The sequence below is a fragment of the Manis javanica genome, chromosome 7 (genome assembly GCF_040802235.1).
Source record: "Manis javanica isolate MJ-LG chromosome 7, MJ_LKY, whole genome shotgun sequence".
Classification (NCBI taxonomy): domain Eukaryota; kingdom Metazoa; phylum Chordata; class Mammalia; order Pholidota; family Manidae; genus Manis; species Manis javanica.
The window spans coordinates 19,949,216-19,971,856 of NC_133162.1; the positions used below are offsets into that span (position 1 = coordinate 19,949,216).

At 37.3% G+C, this 22,641-nt stretch overlaps 1 long non-coding RNA gene across 2 annotated transcripts in view; it reads left to right on the top strand.

The window, feature by feature from the left end:
• LOC140850562 (uncharacterized) overlaps nucleotides 1-22,641 on the top strand; it is a 188,934-nt gene that overhangs the window by 91,285 nt on the left and 75,008 nt on the right. The gene's annotated exons all lie outside the window — the stretch shown is intronic.

A 22,641-nucleotide genomic window follows, 5' to 3' on the forward strand; every position in this document is an offset into this window, starting at 1 on the left:
CTCTTTACAGTGACTACAAGGTAACTGGGAAACAAACTCAATGTCCATTTCCTACAGGTGTTTAGCATTTCGTGGAAGTCCTTTCAGGAATGAGGGTGGGTACTAACTAATTAGTAAGATTTATGATCCCGTGAACTATATGTCTTTGGGTCCTTCTTACTTTGTGACCATTGCTGATCTCTTTAGTGATATTTCCTCTCTTATCCCAGTGAACCAATGAAGCAAATGTGGGTAGGATATAGCTGCTGTGATTTGTCTACTTTGGAAATTTATTCTATTTTATGTTTGCAATTTGATCACGGTCCAGTTTGGCAGTTGCTTACCTACCTAGGTGCTATTTCACTCTGCTAGGCTATTTAGGAAAATCACAAGATGGCTGACAGCTCTTGTTTATAGCTGAGAGTTTAATGATCTGTTTCCTATTTTTCTCTCCTTGCCACCATTTGAATCATGACAACTTTCTTACACCATTGTCATTTACCTTAGCAACATCATGTTTGTTTTTCTGTAAATTTTCTGTGTTCTGTGTTCCTGGTGGGTTTGCTCTTAATAACTCAGCTGGGAAAAGATGGAGTGAATGGCACCATGTGCTAAGCAGCCAAATTTTCTTACTGATCTGTGACACTGGCCATAGAAATGCATCAGATTTGGGAGCGCATCCTATGTCTGACACTCTTGCCCGTAGCTGGTAGTGACCACTGTTTGCTAAAGAGAGTCTTATGAGCAATTGTAAAGGTCATTCTGGAGGTATCTAAATTCTGGTCATTATTTGGCTTGTTAATGTAGGATGGTTTAGGGTTGAGCCCAGAATTGTCAAAGATTGACTCATAGAGCTTTGAGAAATGTCACAAACTCACTATATTTTATTGGAAAATCTCAAATTCAATGGTCCAGAGAAAACCAGTAGTGTTCAATTAGAGGAGATCAAATCCATATACTGCTCCAGGAGAACATGACAGTTGCCAAGTATGGTTTTTGTTTTCTTTAATTTGTTTAATTGAAGTTTACCCAAGAACTGCTTCAATAGCTTTCCTGATCTGATAATTCCAGGAGGGGTTTGTGAAAAGTTTAATTGCTTCATGTGTTAATAATTTCTCCCTACGTCTTGTCACTGTGTCTTCATTCTTCTCCAAATCTGCTTGGTTCTGACCCAGTTTCATTTCACATAACAAGATAGAACTCTCTCTTCCTGTTTTGAATTACTTACTGTTGTTTCTTTATCTTAAATAACATTTTAGAAAGACATCTGTGTTTGGAATTTCTAAGGCCTCTTCCTGACTTACAGCTGCAGGTTAATCGGACATAATTTGTCCCATGTGGGCTCCACTTCACGTTCCTCAGGTAATGAACATCTTTGAGTTTATGGCATCCAGTCCAGAGGCCACTATGCCAGTCTCTTCCTTTTTCTCAACTTCCATTTCTAATTGGTCACCAATATGTTGCTTTTACTTTTTTTTTTTTTTCCGCACAGCGCACCAAGTCTCTAGTCCCCATCCTCACTATGTGAGTCCCTGTCGTCATGGCTCCTTGCCTGAATGAGCACAATGTTCCCTTAACCTGGATTTCTGCCTCTAGTTCTTACTTTTCTCAATCCATCCTTAATACTGTTTTCTGTGTCAAAATGTCAAATTTCTGTTACAAGTCTAATCTGATCATCCACTTCCTTTGTTTGAACTCAGTGGCTCACACAGTGCTCCTTGAATCAGGGATACATTTCAGCTCCTTATCGTGCCCCGCTGGGCTCTCCACAGTCTGGCTCCTGCTGGCTGTGGGCCTCGTCGCCTGCAACCCCGTCACCCGTGCTTTGCTTTTACCCATCGCTCCCCTTGCCTTTCCCTTAAAGCTTCACGCTTCCTCTCTGGGCCTTCGTCACAGTCTCCTTCTGCCTGGAATGACTCTTTTCTCACATTATCTTGTTCGGAGTCTAGACTCAAATATCACCTTTTATAGGAAAGGTAAATAAGAACAAATGAATTGAAAAACCTCTTTTGAATGAGATTTATTAATTTAAAAATATATTGTTGCTTTTATTGTTTATATCCAGTCATTTAACTTTCTCTCAGGGACTTAATGTGCCTTACTTTGAAAGATCCAGAGTTTATATATCCCCTCTCTGGTAAAATAGACAGTAAGGGAAGCAGGAGTTGCCTTGGAGGGAGAAGTGAAGAATCAGCGTGCTCTAACTCTAGGTTCCGGAATGGATGTTGTTGCCTGTTTTGTTTCTTAGATTCACACCTATGGTCACAGACCTGTCAGCAAAGTATAGGCTTCATACTTCTGTACCACTGATAATGGTGGCATAGCTGCACCAATAGGAGCTAAGTACCTCGGAAACACATCCTCCCTCATTGGCACTTTTTAGGTGTCCAATCAGAGACACTTGTCAGAATCTAGGAAGAAACAGTTGGACTTTCTTCAAGCACCTGAGTGTAAGGGCAGCTGGCCCAGACACAGCTGGGAAAGTGGTTGCTCATTTATTAATACTCCCATTCTGTCCCTACGAGGCCACCAGTTCTATAAATCTGGGTCATCACTTTTTAAAATATTATTTCCCTCATCAACAGATTATTTATCAAAACCTTGTTTATAACCATGGCCAGTTTCAATTTTTCCAAAGTCATAGAGCTTTTGAGTTGGTGAGACATGAACTAATGTTGAGGGAAGGTGAGAAAATGAGGATAACTTTAGTATTTGTGGTTAAGCAAATGGTTGGTGTGATGGAAGGATACACTTAGGGTAAAAAAATTAAGAGTTCCATTTTGGATGTGTTCAGTTAGAGCTGCCTAAACAGTATGTAAGGGGAAATGTGGGTCATGTAACTAAATATACGGTTTTGGAACTAAATGAAAGGTTGAACAGTGTGTGGCTGGGGGAGCCTCAGGGCTGGAGTAAGGAGGAACTTAACACTCATTCAGTGCTGATTTAAAAAGTGGAAACTTAAAGTGTTTCAGTCTTAGGCCATGTGAACATATTCTTATTTTAAAATGATTATATCCAAGGAACCCATAAAAGAAACAATGCAATATCTGGAGCACCAGATGGAAAAACAAGGAGAAGCTGGCTGGGGACTCAAGGATGAAGGTCAATGACTCCAACCGACAAAGTAAATAAAATGATCACAACCTATCAAAATATTCCCCCCCAGCTCTAGAAATACTGGAGGTGGATTATGTAATCTGCATTGCTTTGGTGGAAAGAAGACAAACAATTAGTTGTGTTCTTTGGCTTTCCCAAAGGCAGGGGTTAGAGACTGAAGCTAGAATAACCTGAGAGGCAGCCAACAGGAGGAGGAAAGACAGCAGGTTGACCTGGAGCAACTTGCAGAGAGGTTTTTTGTGGCAAGCTCCAAGCTTCAGGGCTTCAGGAGCATCTCCAAGTGTTGGGTCATACCTCACGGAATAAACTGTAACCCTAGGTCTTAGAAATATTCCAGGAAAAGGACTAAAGCACCACTTGCTATGAGTTAGGTCAATGGGCTTTGTTAATTTAACTGTCTTCAAAGATGACATGTAACTTCTACGCTCAAAGATCAATGTTTGACATTCATTTTACACTGTTTTTAGTAATGTAAACCTCATTATATTATTACTCTTGCATATATTTAGATACCCTGGATAGTGATGGAAAAGGGAAATAGATCGACCAGATGTGCTCCATACACCTGTTTTACTGACAGCATGATTAATGACATGATTGGAGTAGCTACACTTGGTCCTACAACCAGCCGATATGTTCCTTGATAGCAGGGCCTGTGCCACTTAGTGTTGTACAGAAATAAACCTCTAACACAGTGTTGACTGTTAGTGTTTAGAGTGGCAAATAGAGAGCAATTTGGATGGGAGGAATTCTACCTCTAAAAAATGGCAGATGCAAGGACAGATGACTACTTGAAGGCAGGAGCTGTGTTAGTATTTAATTTGCTGTATCTCCATAACATGGCCCAAAGCAGATGCTCAAAACAAAAAAATGAATAAATGGATTAGAGATTTTTAATTTGCAAAACTGAGATAGTTGTCTTCAAGTGCGTGATGGATTTGTCTATGGGATATAAATTAGGCTTGTATGTGTTCCTAGGGGCTTAATCTAGAACAGAGAGTGGGATTTACATATGAGAGTGTTCAATTGAAATAAGAAGTACTATAATCTCATTTCTGGTTGAGTTGTATCTTCCCCTAAATCCGTAGCTTCTGTGATTGAGATCTCTTGTCCACTGTTGTGCTCCTGGCACCTAGCACGTGCCAGTCAGAGAGTAGAGATGTAATACATTTTTGAGCTAATACATAAATGAATGATGATTAGAGCTTTCACATTAATCTAGTGAGCTCTCCATTACTAGAGGTGTAGGATTACCTAAGCGACTACAGTTTGAGTCTCTATGGCAGAGATTCAAAATAGAGGCTGAATTAGATAACACAAACTTACTATTCTAATCCTGGAAACTGTACTAGTCAGGGTTCTGCAGAAAAATAGGACAGATGATATCTATCTATATCTATAAATAGATAGATAGATAGATAATAGCTATAGATAGATAAATGATAGATAGATAGATAGATTCAGGAATTGGCTCTTGCGGTCATGAAGCTGAGATTGTTCAGTCCCATGATCTGCCGTCTGCAAGCTGAAGAAGTAGTAAGTACATCGGGCGATGTGATTCAGTCTGAGTCTGAAGGCCTAGAGCCAGGAACTCCAACATCTATGGGCGGAAGAAATGATGTCCTGCTCAAAAGAGAGACATCACCTTCTTTCTGCCTTTCTTTTCTGTTCGGGCCCTCAGTGGATGGAATGACGTTGGCCACATAGGTGAGGGTAATCTTCTTTACTCAATCTACAGGTTCAAAAGTTAATCTCTCTGGAAACACCCTCACAGACACACTCAAAATGTTTTTCTAGCTATGTGGGCATCCCTTACCCCCGTCAAGTTGACATATACAATTAACTATCACAAGACTCTTAAAGGAATCTTTCTAGGATTCACTTAAATTCGTTTAAATTGGAGCATGTGTTTTTGCCTGTATGTAATAGTCCCTCCACATAATTTTTAGAGAAATATTCCTAACTCTAGCTATAAAGCAGTCTGCAAGGAAGAAACCAGAATTCATTGGCTCATGGTAGGAAAAAACAGCTGGGTACTCCCTACCGGGACTACAGAGAAAAAAAATTCTCATCGACTCCTTTGTCAGAGCAGCACCTCAGCGTAGCTCTTTTTGTTACTACTTTAGGAGCTCCGTGTTTTCCAGGTTCATGTTAGAAGCACTTGATTCACTTCTAACAAAATAAAACTTTGTGTTGGTCGATTATGAAACTTTTGCAGGTAACTCAGGCCAGATCATAATTCCTGGAACTCATACTATCAGATGTTCCTTAAGTATTGTCCCTAAGAGCCATCTGTGGCTTTGATGTATTTTTGTGCATGTGTGTACGTGTATTTGTGCATACATGGACTGCTTCTCATGGGCAGAGCAGCAGAGCTGTGTGAGCAATCATGGCAGTGTCTTTTGTATTTGCTGGAGCATTCTTTTAAGGCAAAATCTTATTAACTGGAATTTGTTTTTCTAGTGTAAATATTCTGCTATTGGGCTACAGTGCTGAAACAGCTACCTAACACTGCTTGTTTCCTGAGAAAAGCTGCTCTGCTCTTAAAATAGCACCTTGCTGAGGTTTTTCAATCAGGCTGGAACGATGGGGTGTCATTTAGATCTTTACCTATTCACTTCGTCTTTCATCTCTAAGTTGATGGGCACAAATGCATATTTACTGCTTTCATTTATCCTTAATTTAACATTTTTCTTCGTTATTGGAACAAGTTAGAATAGCAATTTTCAATCAGCAGTGAGCACAGAATACTAAAATATCTTCAGAAGGAAAATATGTTAAGCATTGCAGGGTGAAATTTTGTAACTTGCCCAAAAGAACTTTTGTGACTAAATTTCACAAGATCTCTCAGAAGGGAAAAAAGAAAGGGTGAAGAAATAATAACTAATATAGATAGAGTATTTTTTAATCACTCAGGGTTCACCCTTTGAAGATTTGTCAAAGTAGAATTAAGTTATTATTATCTGACAGCAAGAGAAACCGAGGTACAGTGTGGCTGAATGACTCGCATAAGGTGGTTTATTAGTCCTCAGGCCTGGAGCAGCGACTCTCATGCTCTGCTTTTTTGGCTTATGGAAAGTTTCAGAAACTGCTGTAGAGGAGGACAACTTTCTCTTCTCCCTTTCTAGGTTCTTTGGCTGGCCTAATAATTAAATCGACAGAAAACAGATTAACAGGAGAAAAACAAATTTTAATTTTGCATATATGAGAATTCATAGGAATATGACACTCCTGGAGTCCCTAAAACAGGCAGCTTTTATACCTTTTAAGCAAAGAAACAATTAAGGTTTAAGCTCAAGGTAGCAAATAAACAAAAAAATTATGAAGTTTGTTTATACTGCCTTCTCTGCCCTGAATTCCCTCTCTCTGGGGATCAGGATGCCTTGTAAGCTCCAGGGGCAGGCAGAACAGCCTGGGCGTGGCGGCTTTGTTTCCTGCTTTCAGGGGGCAAAGAAGGGTCCGAGCGTCTTTCTTGCACTGGATGTTTTTGTTAAAGGAAAAATATAATTAAACCCAAGGAGGAAAGAAGTAATGAAGAAAAGTAAAGGGAACTGAGATTTTATGCTGTTTTAGTTTGTCGTGTATTGTCCAAACTTTTTGCAATAGACATACTTCTTTAATATTCTAAAATAGATATAAAAGAGAAAGATTCACAAATTAGTCGATTATTTTATTTTGTCTCTCTGCAGCATCCAAGTCTTATTTTTTATATTATTCTCAATTTTTTCTAATGTATGCTTTTCCCCTTCTGTTAAATTGTAAAGACAGACAGGGGCTTAGCAAAATTCTTGGTATGCCACTTCATATTTTCTTCTTGTGTTTGTAAAAGTACTATTTGCTCAAGAGGAAGAAGAGCCAGTATCTCACTTATTTGGCTGACAAGAACATATTTGCATATTAGCCCATGAAGCTTATTCTGTACTTTGGACTATTTTTACAGGATAGATGCTCATAAGCATTATGAAGGCTGTTTTAGGACATTTTTAAAGCTTGGGTATACATTTTCTAATGACTTTCCTATAGGACAGTGTACTCTCAATACAAATATATGAGGGCCAGGTAAATTTTTCTAATCATTGTTTATCTCCTTTTAAAAAAAATTTTAGGCAGCATGATAAGTCAAAATAGTATCTCATGATTGTTTTAATTAATGCTTTTGAAGGTTAGACACTTTTCTATTTGCTGCATTTCCTAATACATTTCCTCTTGAGAATTTTTTTTCTCTCACATTTGTCATCTATTTAATTTGGTCTCGGTTATTGTTTTCTTCTGTCAATTCTTATAGAAAAAAATTTTGACTCTTCCGTGTACTTCCTCGAAATACTTGCTGGGTCTGATTAGATGAAAATAGGATTTTAAATTTCTATTAGCAAAATATTTGCAGTTTCCTTTCTCACTTTCCTACCTATTTCATGTCTTTACAATTCTCATACTTTTCAAGGACGACTCCGTGTTTACTCTAGGATGTTAAAGTAGGAGGCACACTTTACAGTCAAGACATAAAACTTTAATTGCCTGGGATAAATGGAGAGTGCTTACTTTATGGAAGTGATCTGGCTGTATTTTATTTTCCCCAGGGCTAACAAGGTATCTTTTTTTCCCCACTGTTTCCTGCCCCAGTGAGACTAGTATATATAATAACAGCTGTTTCCTGGAAGAAGTTACTTTCAGACATCAGATTGGCATTTAATCTCTACTTAACTTTTTAGCCAAGCTCATCTCAAAGTACTGGTGTCTATTGCCAACTAGAGGCTCTGATGTCAAGCTCTTTGTGGGCAGAGACTGTTAGCATGAATTAAGTTTATAGAAATGAATATGGAACTTTAGTGTGCACATTCTATGGGCAAATGAAATACATAGAAACTGTCTCTCTCAGACCACACTTTTGATGCCGACAGGTATCTTAAGACCAAATGCCCAGATCTTAGCTTGAACACTTCCATTTCATTTCTTCCAGAACTACAACTGTTTTAGGATAGTTTTGTTAATCCTCATTATCCTTTTTGTCAGTTTTGCTTTATGTGTCTAGATAAATATAGTCTAGTCTCTCAGATACAGAGAATTTAAGGCTTCCAGAGAAGATATTATGGTCTAGGTCCCGGATATTCTGAAATGGCTGGGAAAGAATCATAAGAGCAGTTGGCTATGGATGTCCTATACAGCCCAGGCTCTGAGATGAACAAAGGTTTCAGTTGATCCTCCTGCTGCATACTTGTGAGATATTTCCATAGTGTTATATACACCTGGGCCAACAGAGTCCTCTTTGCAAAGAACTGGAAGATGACTTTGCTCTTCAACCATTCATGAGATGAAAGCATTTAAAAGATTGTTATGAACTTGCCATGCTTTTCTGAATTTCTTTAGCATCATCACAACTAGACCACCTTTGTTACTAGGATGGTCTAGGGCCATGTCTAGAATCTTGCCTGTTGCTCACCACTGAATGAAAATCAACAATCATGAAGACAGACACAGAGCAATCACTCAAAAAGTATGCAGAAAATGGATATAAAGATGACATATTTGCAACGACTTGAGGGTCCCAGTTAGTTGAAGTCAGGATAATCAAGATTTCACTGAGAATATAAATGCATCCCTGAACTTTTTAAAGGAAAAAACAATCTATCAAGCATTGACTTTTTGTCAGTCACTGTGCCTCAAAGCTGATATGGACACTATCATTCAATTTTTGCAGCAATCCTGTAAGGCCAATCTTATATTCCATTTCATAGGTAAGAAAACTGAGGCAGTAAAACTTCAGATAACTTATCCAAATGCACTTTAGTAAAGCCACAGTTGAATCCTAGATATTCTGACTCCAAATTTTGGTAGTATTGGCCACTTTGTAAAACCGCCTTCTGAATGCCTGTAGGTACCATGTGCTCCATCCCTCCCTATTTTCTCACATTACTCATTCACATCAACTGTCTGGCTTTTGTAAGCATTTAAGTTTCTAAGACCAATGATAGTTTCTCCATCTCTGTATTCTTAAAGAACGGTATAGATGATAGGGGTGCAGCCCTATTCACTGTCAGGACACTAACTTGATGATTCTCCTATTTATCTCTGAAAAAGCAGTTTGTCCTTAGTTTGGGGGAAGTGAAGCCTCCCAGTTTTGCAGACTCAAAGACCAAGGCACCCCAAATATTGACTTTCCCAAAGTTACACACTTCGTGTGATAAGATACACAAAGCAGCCTTTGGAAGGTCTCCATAAACATGAGTGTCCATCAGACTGCTGAGGAAGAGGGTACACTGGGATCCTGTGGCCATTTGGGTCTTCTTGTCCATGAGGTTTGCACATTACATTTACTGAGAGGTCCTGACAGCTGCTTTCTACTTTTTGTCAATAACTTGGGAAGTTGATATAAGCTCCTGTCATGTAATAAAAAGAACAAAATAACTTTAGGTTGTATAAAAGGTCCTTCTTTCTAACACACAGTACTCAAACACTAGATGGTCAGACATAAAGATCTGTTTCTCTGTTTCCATTGAAAAAGCTACTTCACCTACTTTCCATACCAAAACAAAGTCTCTAACAAAAACAAACATACCAACAAATAAAATATCTCTAGTGCATTTTAAAAATAAACTGTGTATTTACTGATGGGATTTCTGGTGTGTGTGTGTGTGTGTGAGTGTGTACGTTGTGTGTGGTGTTTTGACTCATCATTGGAAGATAAGGGGCATTTATGGTGTGACATAATCTGAAGTCATGCAGTAGGGGTGAGTGTGCAATCACATTCAAAGTCACAAATACAAAACAAATTTAATTCCTGCTTTGAAAAGTACTAATCTGGTCATTTGGAGGCTGTGGCACAACTGCTCTGACCCCTCTTTTCTTTTCTTATTCACTATAATAAGGATAATACTATTTACCCAAAAGATTGCCCATGCTGCTATTTGAATTAGAAAGATAAAGCACAGGAACACCAGTCTGTAACTCATTTTTAACAAATGCTAATTATTTCCTTCGTTGAAGCAGCAGTTTCTGGATCTCCAGCCCATAGTCATCCTAGGAAAATTCAACAGGGAAAGTTGGAGTTGGACCACCGGACTGCCAAGCCCTTGTCCTAACCTTAGCTCTAGGGTCTTAGTTATGGTCCAGATTTAAACTTTCCCTGAGAAACAGGGATTACTCAGAGGGTCAATCCAGGGTGGTCAGGTTCTCATCCTAACTCAGCCAGTTTCTTAGAGTAGCTCACCTCTCTGGACCTCATCCTTCTTATCTGTTTGTACACCTGTGGTCAATAAGAATAGCATATTTTGGAGTCATTATTTATGAATTCCAGCTGTAGAGAGCAAATGCTGGTCTCCTGCCACAGACTTTTTTTCCAAGTCCCTGGGATTTGCTGGGCATCTATCTACCCACCTTAGACCCTGAACAAGTTGTGTGTTGGTCTCCTACTGGTAAAGTAACTGGGTAAGCTCTCCACTGATCCAAGCAACACATTCTTATTAATAACTCAAAGCTCCGGTAGACTGTGAACTCACTGATTGTTGCTAAGGTAAGACTTTGGAGGAGGGCTTGGAATCAGATAGATTGTATTTGATGTGACCTCTCACACCGTTAGAATTAGAACAAGTTAATTAACATTTATGAGCCCCAATGTCCTCATCTGTATACAGGGAAATGGTATATAACTCACAGGATTTTATGAAGATGAGGGAATTATACATCTACCACTCTTAGCACAGTTCCTGGAATTTAAGAAGCCCTCAAGAATAGTAGCTATGACATCATCATCATTATCAAATCTCACCACCAACCCCCAGTTTACAACCTCTGCTCCGGCAGAATAGAAGTAGATTGGGCAAGATTGCATCAGTAAATCTTTGGTGCCAGTAAACCCAACTGATAGGTAGAGAAGGCAGCTGAATGTGGGAGAAGGTGGGAAGTGGGCAAAAGAGATCTGACAGTAATAGTAAGAGATTTTTTGGTGCCTTTCTGCTCTTTTTGAGATTCATTTCATAGACATGTACCTGGTGAGTATGAAAGTAAATGAAAATTCCTGAGGGTGCAAGATGTTGATAATTAATGGTAATAGAAGAGAACTTTCTATTCCCAAAGGGAGAGTCTCCTAAACATGATTTTCTAGATCTGTGCATTTATTTCCTTAATTAGTTTTGGCCCTTTGTTGTAGAAGTAACAGAAACTTGACCTAAGTTATCTTGGGCAAAAGAATTTCTGTGGTCCAAGTAACTAGAAAGCTCAGACTGGCTAGTAGGCTTGACATTCAGGCTCAAACAATGTCATATAGATGAGACTTCATCATCTCTTGAATCTTATCCCTATGCTGATTTCAGTCCCAGGGTCCATGAAGAGGGAAAATAGCAAACAGCATTTGCAGACTTACGTGTTCTCAGGCTCAAGGCCATTGTCAAAGCAGATGTCTCCCTTTTAGTCACTAAAAGAAAAGTCCTATGTGAGCTCGAAATAACCTAAATCAATTCCTAAACCAATCACTATGGATAAAGTGCCACCAGTAGGCTTAGATTACATGCCACAAATAACATCAAATCTATTCAAAGAACATGGGTGCTTCTTCAAAGGAAAATCAGGGCTATTTTGCCAGGAGGAGGGTGACTATGCCTGCCAACAAAACTAAGATCACACAAGTTCTTTATTTTCTATGGAGAACTTTTCTCACCACCTCTGTCTTTTGAGTCTGTTTCCTCCAGCCCTACCTGAAGTGTCACTTCCTCCATAACATGCATCTTGACTCAAGTCCTATTATCTTGATGAATTAGCTCTCTTCCTCAATTTAATCCAAATGGCACTTGTGTTTCTTATGTGGACTTTATTATAATTTACTTTTCCTGACTTAGATGTGTTTGAACATTCGTCTCAAAAAACTAAAAGTGCATGAAATGCAAACACTACATCTCATCATCATGGAGTCCCCTTGAAGCAAACTATACAGTGATTACTCAGCAGATGTAGCATAAATACTTTCTGAACTGGATTACAATAAAAATTCTCTGTTTCTAAAATAATAATTATATTTCACTGGAAAAATTAACACAAAACAAAACCTGAGCTCTAACTCTGTTTCTGCGGTGGAAGCATCATCTTAGATTTTGCTTTGAAATATTGTGAAGCTGATCTCAGAAATTGGCAGTGATTTGAATTTAGAGATTTGAGTTCATGTGCTAGATAATGAAGAGTATCTCTTCAGTTATAGAGCCAAAGCTATTCCATGTAACTACTTCCAAATCACCATCTTAACATGGTGATTTTTTTAATGTGAGCTGAACAGATTCTTAAGCCAAGAAGCAGATGAAAAGCTGGGGAGAGACATATGTTTGAATGAAAATAATGTTTCTTTGTGAATATCTGGGCTCCTTAGAGTCTCTATGTGATTCATAAACATGAGGGATAATTAGAAATGATTCTGCCCCAGAGGTTTGTGTGCCCCAGAAAATAACAACAAAAAACAAGCCCAGTCTCCCCATTTGGAATCTTATTTTTCTTGTGATATAAATCAATCCACAGTGGAATCAGTCCTCATATGTAATAGAGATGAGCAGATGAGGTTGAACTATTACCTAACTTCCACTGTTTCAACTGGTGATTTATCTCCTGAGGGTAAAATGTAGCTCTAAACAGGGAATTTTCTATTGCTTTTGTGAGTAGAATTGATGATTAAGATTGTAACTGAACATAAGGAGTTTGTCTCTTAGTATCTGCCAATAAGACCCAACGAAGTTGGACTGAAAGAAGGGAAAGTTTATTACTTGCAGGAAGTAAGTAGAATACTTGGTATAGTTCCCAAAGCAGTTCCCTGAACAAAGTACAGGGATGATCTTTTATTGGCACAAACCAGAAAAAAAAGGTGGGAAGTTCTCACTTAGGTCCACCAGGCAAATTAGGTGAAAGCTAATAACAATCTGATTGGCACATGGATTATGCAAATAAAGTGAAAACTCAGCTCAACTCTAATTGGTGTGTACAGAAGAGGAATAGTGATTGGTCAAAACTCTCTGTCCTTGGCAACAGGAAGGGGTTTTCCAGGCTTCAGTCAGATGAGCTCTTGCAGATAACAATTGCAAATAGCTTTTTATAATTTTTGTACCCTTCTGAGGTCTGCTGTTTCCAGAATATCTTGTTCTGCAAAGCATCTTAGCTGGGAATGTTAACTTTTGCTATAAATACCTCATTAACCTTTTTTTTACCTAGGTACCTGGTCACAATATTACAAATTGGCTTAAATGTGCTTTATCATTTTGTATGCATGTGTATGTATGGTAGAAATGAAATAATTCATTAAATACTTACTGAGTATATACTATGTGTTAAGCATTGAATTGGATACAAAGAAAGGGAATTATCTTCACAAAACAAGTTTTATCAGGAGAATTAAATTTACATATAATACATAACAGAAAATAAATGCAAACAGAGATAGGTAAAGAGAGTCCACAAGAAATGAAATGCTTATATACAACTATGGATTAAAAAAGGCATCTTTAAGGTAAAGGGTTGAGATGTGCTTTGAAGATGAGATTTGGATATGGGATAACAAGCTTACGTTTGTTGAGTATTACTTAAAACTGAGATAACTTTCTAAGTACTAATTTTTTAAGAGTATCACAGTCATTTCATGAGTTTGGTACCATTATTGTCTCTATAAAATAGGTTAGGAATGGAGGCACAGAGAGACTAAGTAACTTGATGAAGAATATATAGCTAGTAAGTGGCAGAACCAGGATATGAATGCAAGCAGACTGACTTCAGTTTACTCACATTACTATGGGAAATTCCAAGTATGAATAATAGTATGAGTTTAATAGCCTATGGGAAATTCCAAGTATGAGTAATAGTTTAGAAGGGACAGGAGAATATGACGTGGATATGGGAAAGAGCACAGGGCTGAGTTTGGCTGTAATAAAGTGTCCCTTGGGCATGGTTTGAGTCAGTCAGCCCTTGATTAGGTTCCCAGAAGTAAACACTAAGACAAGGATATGAACCAAGTAGTTGATTTAGTAAGTGATCCTAGGAAGAACTCACATGTGTGGTGAAGTTCTAAGGAAAATGAAGCCAATGTGTTGTGTTCTTGTTCATGTATATGATATGTACAAGAAGTTTGAAAGTCCCATTTTTAGTCTAGAGTTCCAGGCATCAAAGTATATACAGAGATACAGAATAAACAGCAAGTAGTAAAACATTAAGAAGAGCTAGGGACCTGAAAATACAGCTTTGGACACAATCCCTGTACATCCCTGTACTTTGTTCAGGTACAAACGTAATAGCTACTCTTTCATCTCACAGAGGTAACAGCTACTCTTACATATGAACTCATCTGAGATATTTTGCTCTAAGAAAATATAGAAATGGCCCAACTTGAAAGTCTTGACCTTTGCTTCTGACTGGTTCTAAATGAATAAGGCTTACATACCATGATGGGTTTAACCCATGAATGCAAGGTTGGTTTAACATCCAAAAGTCAATTAATGTAACACAAGTTTAATAGAAGAAAACATAAAACCAAATGATAATTTCAATAATTGCATAAGTAACATTTGACAAAACATAACACCCTTTCACAATAAGAACAGTCAATAGGACTGATGGAGAGGTTGAAGGTTGTCACTCCCACTCTCACAGGAAGAAAGCAGAACAAATTGAAAAAATATAACTTCTTAGATTCTTCAGAGAACTGAGATCACAGGACAAACTTCCACCCCCAAAACTGAAAAGACAGGTAGATACATAGATTACAGAATGTAAATGAACTAGCTTACCTGAAGCAGAAAATTCTGGAGCCCCTATCTGGTAGGAAAACTTAAACAGTAACTCCAATGAACTGCTGGAGGTTATGAACAGACTAGCTTGAAGATTAAAATATTTGGGGGGACTAGCCTAAGGGGGAGGGTGACTTTCATGTGTTTTATCTCCAGTTTTAACAATGAAGATGGGAGAAAAATCCTTTGTGTTTGGACAGGGAAAGGGGAAAAGTAACCACTTTGAAATAAACCCAGGAGAAAAGTAACGTATTAAAGTAAGCCCAGAGAATTCTCCAAACAACCACCTACCCAGCAAGGCAAAATAATTCACCTGAGCCTTATCTGATTTAGTGGGAGGAGAAATTACTCAGGAAAAGGGCTCTCACCAGAATACAACTACACTGGCACCTCAATCTTGCACTTCCCAGCCTTTAGTACTGTGAGAAATAAATTTATATTGTTTATAAGTTACTCAGTCTATGTTATTTTGTTATTAAAGCCAAACAAACTAAGGCATAAAACATTTACAAAAGAATATATCAAAAAACAAGATCCAACAAATGTTTTTACAAGAAAATCACTTTAAATATAAATACACAGATAGATAAAAAGATAGGGATTGAGATTTACCATGTTAACACTAATCAAAGGAAAGCTGGAGTAATCATGTTAATTTCAGAAAAAGCAAACTTCAGAACAAGGAATATTATCTGGAGAAAGAGGTCATTTTTAATGATAAAGAAGGGTCAATCCTCCAGGAAAATGTAACAATCCTTACATATGTGCACCTAACAACAGAGTATCAAAATACATGAAGTGAAACTGATAAAAGTCAGAGAAACAGACTAATCCACTATTATCACTGGAGTCTTCAATGCCCCTCTCTCAGAAGCTGACAGAGCAGGCAGACAGAAAATCACCAGGGAAATTGTTCAAATGAATAGAACCATCAATTAACTCCATCACGTTGACATTTATAGAAACTTCATTCAGCAACAGAATACTTATTTTTCTCAAGCTCATGTGAAAATTTACCATGATAGACTCTATTTGGGCCATAAAACAATATCTCAACAATTTAAAAGAATGGGAATCATACCAAGCATGTTCTCAGACCACAATAGAATTACACAAGAAATCAATAACTAAAAGATAGATGGGAAACCTCAAAATATTTGAAGATTAAACAATAAAACAATATACTCCCAGATAAAATCTGGATCAAAGACAGATTTCATGAGACATTAAAAAAATATTTAGAGTTGAATGAAATGAAAATACAACTTAATCGAAATATAGAGGGTACTGTAGAAAAAGTGCTTAGCAGGAAATTTATAGCATTGAAAGTGTATATTAAAAAGTAAGGAAGATCTAAAATCAATTATCTAAGTTCCCATGTTATGAAACTAGAGAAGCAAAAGTAATATAAACCTAGTGCTATCAGAGGACTAGAAATAATAAACATTAGAGAAGAAATTAATGATATTGAAAACAGAAAAACAATGGAGAAGATCAGTGAAAACAAAAAGCACATCTTTGGATAGATCAAATAATTTGATAAACTTCTAGGCAGGCTAACAAAAAGAAAAGAGAGAGAGAGAACACAAATGACTTTTATCAGAAAGGAAAGCAGGATCATTACTAATAATCCTATGGAAATTAAAAGCATAATAAAGGAATATTATGAACAAAATTTGATAATTCAGATGAAATGGCCTAATTCTTTGAAAGACACGTTCTGCCAAACTCACACAAGGATAGACATGTTGAATAGGCCCATATCTATAAAAGAAATTGAATCAGTAACTAAAAATCTTCCAAAAAAGAAACCAGCAGGTCAAAATGGTTTCAGTGGTAAATTCTATCACTTATTCAAGGAATAAGTGGTACTAATTCTCAACAATCTCTTCCATTAGTTAAAATTATTCTTATTATTGGAAATATTAGTTAGAATACTTCCTAGTTCTGAGGCCAGTATTAAATTAATACCAAAAACTGCTAAAGTCATCACAAGGAAGGATATCTACGGACTAATATCTATTGTGAGCATAGATAAAAAATATTCCTAATTAAATATTAATCGAATCCAGCAACATATAAAAAAACTATCAGCAATGATATAAATGTTTAGTCTTAATCTTAACCTTTGCCCCCGATTAAGTATGCAAATTTCCCCAAAGTAATCAAACTATGTTCTTAACATATGTACATTTTCTAGTATCTAAATTATAATTTCAAAGTGTGCAGTTTAATGAGATTTGATAAATGTATATGCTCATGTAGATACAAATACATTTGTGAATTTTTTACTGGTTATTGGATATATTTTCTTGTTTCTTGCCATGACTATTAATTTTGTATTACCTGATGTGCTAACTCAGATTTCACCAGTTATACATGCAAAACATACATGCAAATTATTGAGAGTCTGAGTTTTCTTCTCTTTATTAAAGAAAGTTGGCTTTTTTTCCCTGGGAGACAGTTAATTTTCTGATGAATATGCTGATCTTTGCTTGGTTTGATTTTAAACCTTGTTTGGGCAAATCTAGAGAATCCCTTATTCTAAGGCTAGAAGTTTTCCCACCTAACGTGTGGCTTTTCTGGTGTGTTCAGTTGACTGCCCCCAAAATTCAGCAAGGTCATTCCACTCTGCTACTGTATTTTCAGATTCTCTAGTTTTCTTCCATCTCCTTTCATCGTATAACTTACTGGCAATCTTTACATGCCCAGCTTAGCATATCATCAAAGACCTAATGGGACATGTTTAAATTCTGAAAGCTTCTTTTTGGGGCAACTTTATTTAGAATACTACCCCACAAATTCCAGTCAGCTCAGTAGCCCAATTTCCATTTTCTGTTTCCATGTTTCAACAAGATTGCCCTGTTCTGTCTGAGCTCTTAACTCCCTAACTCATACTATAGTCTTGAAAGTACTCTGAGGCAGAGAGCTTGAGGAAATGGGGGGACTGCCTCAGGGCTTCTCTCTGTCAAAGAGGGTCATTCCCTGCCACCTGTAGCCCGGTTTCTAAAACCAGTTGCCTTATATATTTTGTCTAGTTTGGTAGTTGTTCATAGTGGGAAGGACTAGTCCACAACTAGTTTCTCCATCATGGGAAGAAGCAGAAGTCGTAATTATATTGGATTGCTTCCAATGGCAGGTGGCTATTTCTACCTTCATCTTTGAGTAATTTTATCAGATATTTAATCTTATGTTGTTACTTGCAACACTAGTTTATCATCCTCTACTTAGGAATTATTACCAGGATAATAGATTAGATTATTGGTTCATCTATTATGTTTAATTTTCTGCACTGCCTGTAAGACATGAATAAAGAGAAAATTCAATATTATTGACATTATAAAGTGAAAATGATTAATAAGGAGAGAAAGCTGAACATACTCATTATATATTAGTGGATTGGAAAGAGCAATAGTATATTAGATTAAAAACTTTATTACAAGACAAATCAATTTCTATTTGCAGTTTTGTCATAAGAAATTAGTGTAAATTATGATGACTATTTTTGAATACCATGGATGCTGAAGAAAATAGAAAGTAGATGATGTGAAACAAAAAGATAATTTATTTTTCAGCTACAGATGAAATGTTGAATATGGAAATATGCACATCATATAGTTTATGATCCATTTTAAAGTTATTAGTATTTTATTGTTATTATATTAATATGGTTATTAATATAAAATAAATACATTATCTTACTAGGGCAGTCATGGAGAACTCTGCTAATAACAGACTCTTATAGGCACCCATGACATGTATGCATTAAACAGAACTAAGAGAATGAGAAATGTTTACCCAGGTAAGTACATGTCAGAGTAGGGTTATAAGAAGACATGGTCACAGAAAAAGGAACATTGTCATTTTGATAAGGGTTATTAATAGCTAGCAAATTCCCTTACCATATGCATATTCTTAGAAATCTGTGTGGGTCTCCAGCAGCAAATGTGTATTTCAAACTACATTCAGGATATAAATAATAATGAAAAATCTGTATGGAAATTATTCTAAATCCAGAGTGGAATTATGGCTGGACGTTTCAGAGAAGGAGGAGTTCTGATGCTTATTACTTTCTCCCAATCAGTAAAATGAATAATATGGGATTTAAATTATTCCTTGTAAAAATGCATCTTGCAAATTACCTTGCACACAGTCACAAATGTTGATTACATGAATAATAGCATATGGGTACTATAATTTCTTCATGTTGTAGATGTGAAATGTTGGTTAGAGAGGTTAAGTAACTTGATAAAGTCCTCATGGGCAGGCAGTAATAGAGCTGGGATTCTAACACAGGCCACTTGACCCCCAAAGCCATCTGTCTTTGAATTTTTAAATATTTATGTAGTATAACATGGAATCCTATATACCAATCCTATGAAGTCATCAAGAAGGGCGGTTTGGGCTTTCCTTCTTCCTCCATTTACCCAAGAGTACTAAATAAATGGTAAAATAGTTTATTTTTAGTAATCAGTAATTGAGTGCCACTATGTGGAAGGGGCTTTGTATGGCTTTGTGCAAGAACAAAAACATAATAAAAGCCTACTCCAAAGGAGAGAATTTGAAAGAGCTTTATCCCTGCTAAGGGAAGGAATTTTCCCCAACTGAACCCCCTCTAGGCTTCCTCTCTCAACAAAGGAGGGAAGAAGACATGATCAACAGGGGTCAGATTTTCAAAGAAACATTGGGAACATAGAAGGAATGGGAAGGAGAATTAGGGGACAGGGGGTAAGGTTTTACTACCAGAGAAATACCTGTGAAGGTAACAGCTCTGAGACACAGGTCAAATAGAAGACTGAGATTTACTTGGAAGATTATGACGCTATCCCTGCCCCGCATAGGGCCACCACACTGATAGGGCTCTAGCACAGCAACACTGGATTACAGGAGAAAGAGTTGGAAGACAAACTCTCTGTGAGGAATGGCACTTAAGGAAGCCCAGGATCAGGAAGGAGAGAGCAATAAGAACACTAGAGGAATTTGAAGCTACAGCAAACTTCAAACACACTCCCCACACCCAACTTCTAACCAGATTCACATAAATTCCACACTAAAGGCATATTTATTTCAGTTCTATTAACTGATATAACATGCCTGTAAAACTATGATTAACATGTTGGGGCTTTTGTGGAAAAATAGACAACATGCAAGAATATGTGACATAAGACATTTAGAAAGTCTACAAAAGAATCAAAAGGAAATGCTCTAAGTCAAAACACTGTAACAAGAAGGAACAATGCCTTTAATGGCCTCATCAGTAGACTGGACATGGCTGAAGAAAGAATCAGCAATCTTGAAGATGGGTCAAGAGAAATGTCTCAAACTATTACGTCGACAGGAAAAAAAATTTTAAAATATTCAAACAAAATATCCATGAACTTTGAGACAATATCAAAAGGTATATTATATACATAATTAGAGGGGTTAGTGCATCACATGTTTCCATGCTGTGTCCACTGGGAGTGCATAAAAGCAACCACACTGAAGGCACAGGCACACCTTGTACCCAGTTCTTGGTTTCTTAATGGTATTCCCCAATAACAGGATCTAAAAATCCTTGGGGAAATGTCTAATTCTAGAACTGAGTAGGGAATCTGTAAGGTGAGTCTAGGGCATCTTGTAGTGCCAAGAAGTAAAAAAAAAAATTTCTGCTAAGAAAATGTCAAGGGACACAGGAACTAGTTGAGAGTTCCTAATGGCCAGACTGAAATAAATTTGAGCACCAAAATAAATTAATTTGTATTGAATTATATCTTAAAGTATAGAATAAATACTTACTGTATATAATATATAATATATATTTATTTGAATAAATGAGGGAGAATAAATAAATCTATGCTGAAGAATTCTAAATAATTGATGTAGATAATCTGCCCACAAGGAGGTGACGCTTAACTCCCCATTCCTTAAGTGTGGAGTGAACATACAGTATGGAAAATGAGAATACAGAATGGGAAGGGGAAAATGGATAGCTTTAAAATATAGAAGCCTGCAAACACTATGTCAGCCAGTTGATCAATGTTAACAACAAATAGCTAATTCATGTTAATAGTACATATCCATCAAATTGTATGATGAAAAGGCACTTTACCTCTGTGGTATTCCTCCCCCAAACACATAACCACTATGCAAACATAACAAAAACATAAGATAATCTCAACAGAAAGACATTCTGTAAGATACTTGACTAGTGCTCTTCAAAATGTCAAGGTCATCAGGAAACAAGGAAATTCTGAGAAGCCATTACAGCCAACAGCAGCAATGAGGTATCCTGTATCTTAGAACAGAAAAAAGGCATTAGGTAGAAACTAAGGATATCTCAATAAACTATGGACTTTATTTAATAATTATCCTTATCAGATCATTACTATGACAAATATACCATACTTATGTAAAATCTTAATCATAGGCGAAACTGGGTAAGGAGTACATGGAAACTTCCTAAACTACAAGTTTTCAGTGACTCGAACTATTATAAAATAAATTTTTTTCTTTGATATTGAAGAGGCACTACATTAGTTGTGACTTTGTCACCAGTTCTGTGACAGAAACAAACTGAGAAAGGAGATACATCAGTCAGCCTCTTCGGTAAAGGACAAAATGGTTTTCCTAAAAATGTTATTTTACAGCTTCCCTGGTTCTTGGAGGACAAAGCTTGTTTTATGCTGATTTAATTTAACTATTACAAAAAAGAGACATAGCAAAATCTGTTATGGTCAGAACTGTTTCCAAATAATGTTTTATTTTAGTTTTTCTTTTGGTCACTTCTTTCCAAAGCCCGTATTTATTCACTGTACTCAGGCCTCTGGGCAGGTGATTGACAAATACAATGACTGGAAGAAAGAACATTGCTGTAAGCTGAAGCAAAACCCAGAGTAGTGGATGCTTTTGTTATGTACGCAGATAGCCTAGGAAAGATTGAAATGTCACTCCAGTCAAACAGCAACAGAAAAGGAAATTTCATCTTTGTAAGTGGAGAGTAGGGACCTGGAGGTATTTGGAAGTAAATTTACTTATGAATGAGGGGCTGGGGAGGGGAGAGGGGAGAATTAGAGGAAACCCAGATTTTAATTAAAATTACCAACAAAAAGCCTCACTCAGATCCTGATGATTGGGCCTTGCTGAGAAACCCCCACCCCCTCCTAACTTGTTCAGAACACCCCTCACTATTCAGAATGGGCAGGGGCCCTCCTGAGGGGGGCAGAGAGATCCGAGTATTGGACCCTGTGGAGTTAACATAATGACGTCAGAAATGGCTTTGAGGCAAAGGACAGTGGACAGGAGACTTTAGGGTGGGTGTGGAACGTTCAGAAGCACTTGGCAAAGGTGAATCCATTTTGATTTCCTATTTATCCAGCTACCCACCTCTTGAATTCTTGATATCCCTACCCAAACTGCTTTCTAACTCCATTTCAGGTTTCACATGACATTGCTCAAATTATGAATAAAATATTTTCTGGGGGTATGAACTTTTGTTGGCGCACAGCTCTCCAAGTCCCCTCTCCCCATCACTGTGAACAGATTGGGGCAGCAGACCCCGCTGGAGAATGCCTACCAGCTATCCTGTAAATTCAGATCGAGCTCTGGATCCTGGAGCCCTATGGTCGGCACAGGCAGTCTTCTCCTGCTGTATACGAATCCCACCTGGTGTCTAATCACATCTCCTCTCTGTGGCCCATCTCAGCTCAAAGGATGGCTTCTGTCTCATTTGTTATAGAACTAATTATGTCATCACACCTATGTGAAGTCAAACTTGCCTTGAGGTGTCATCACTGTGTGGATATTAATGTATTTTGTATGC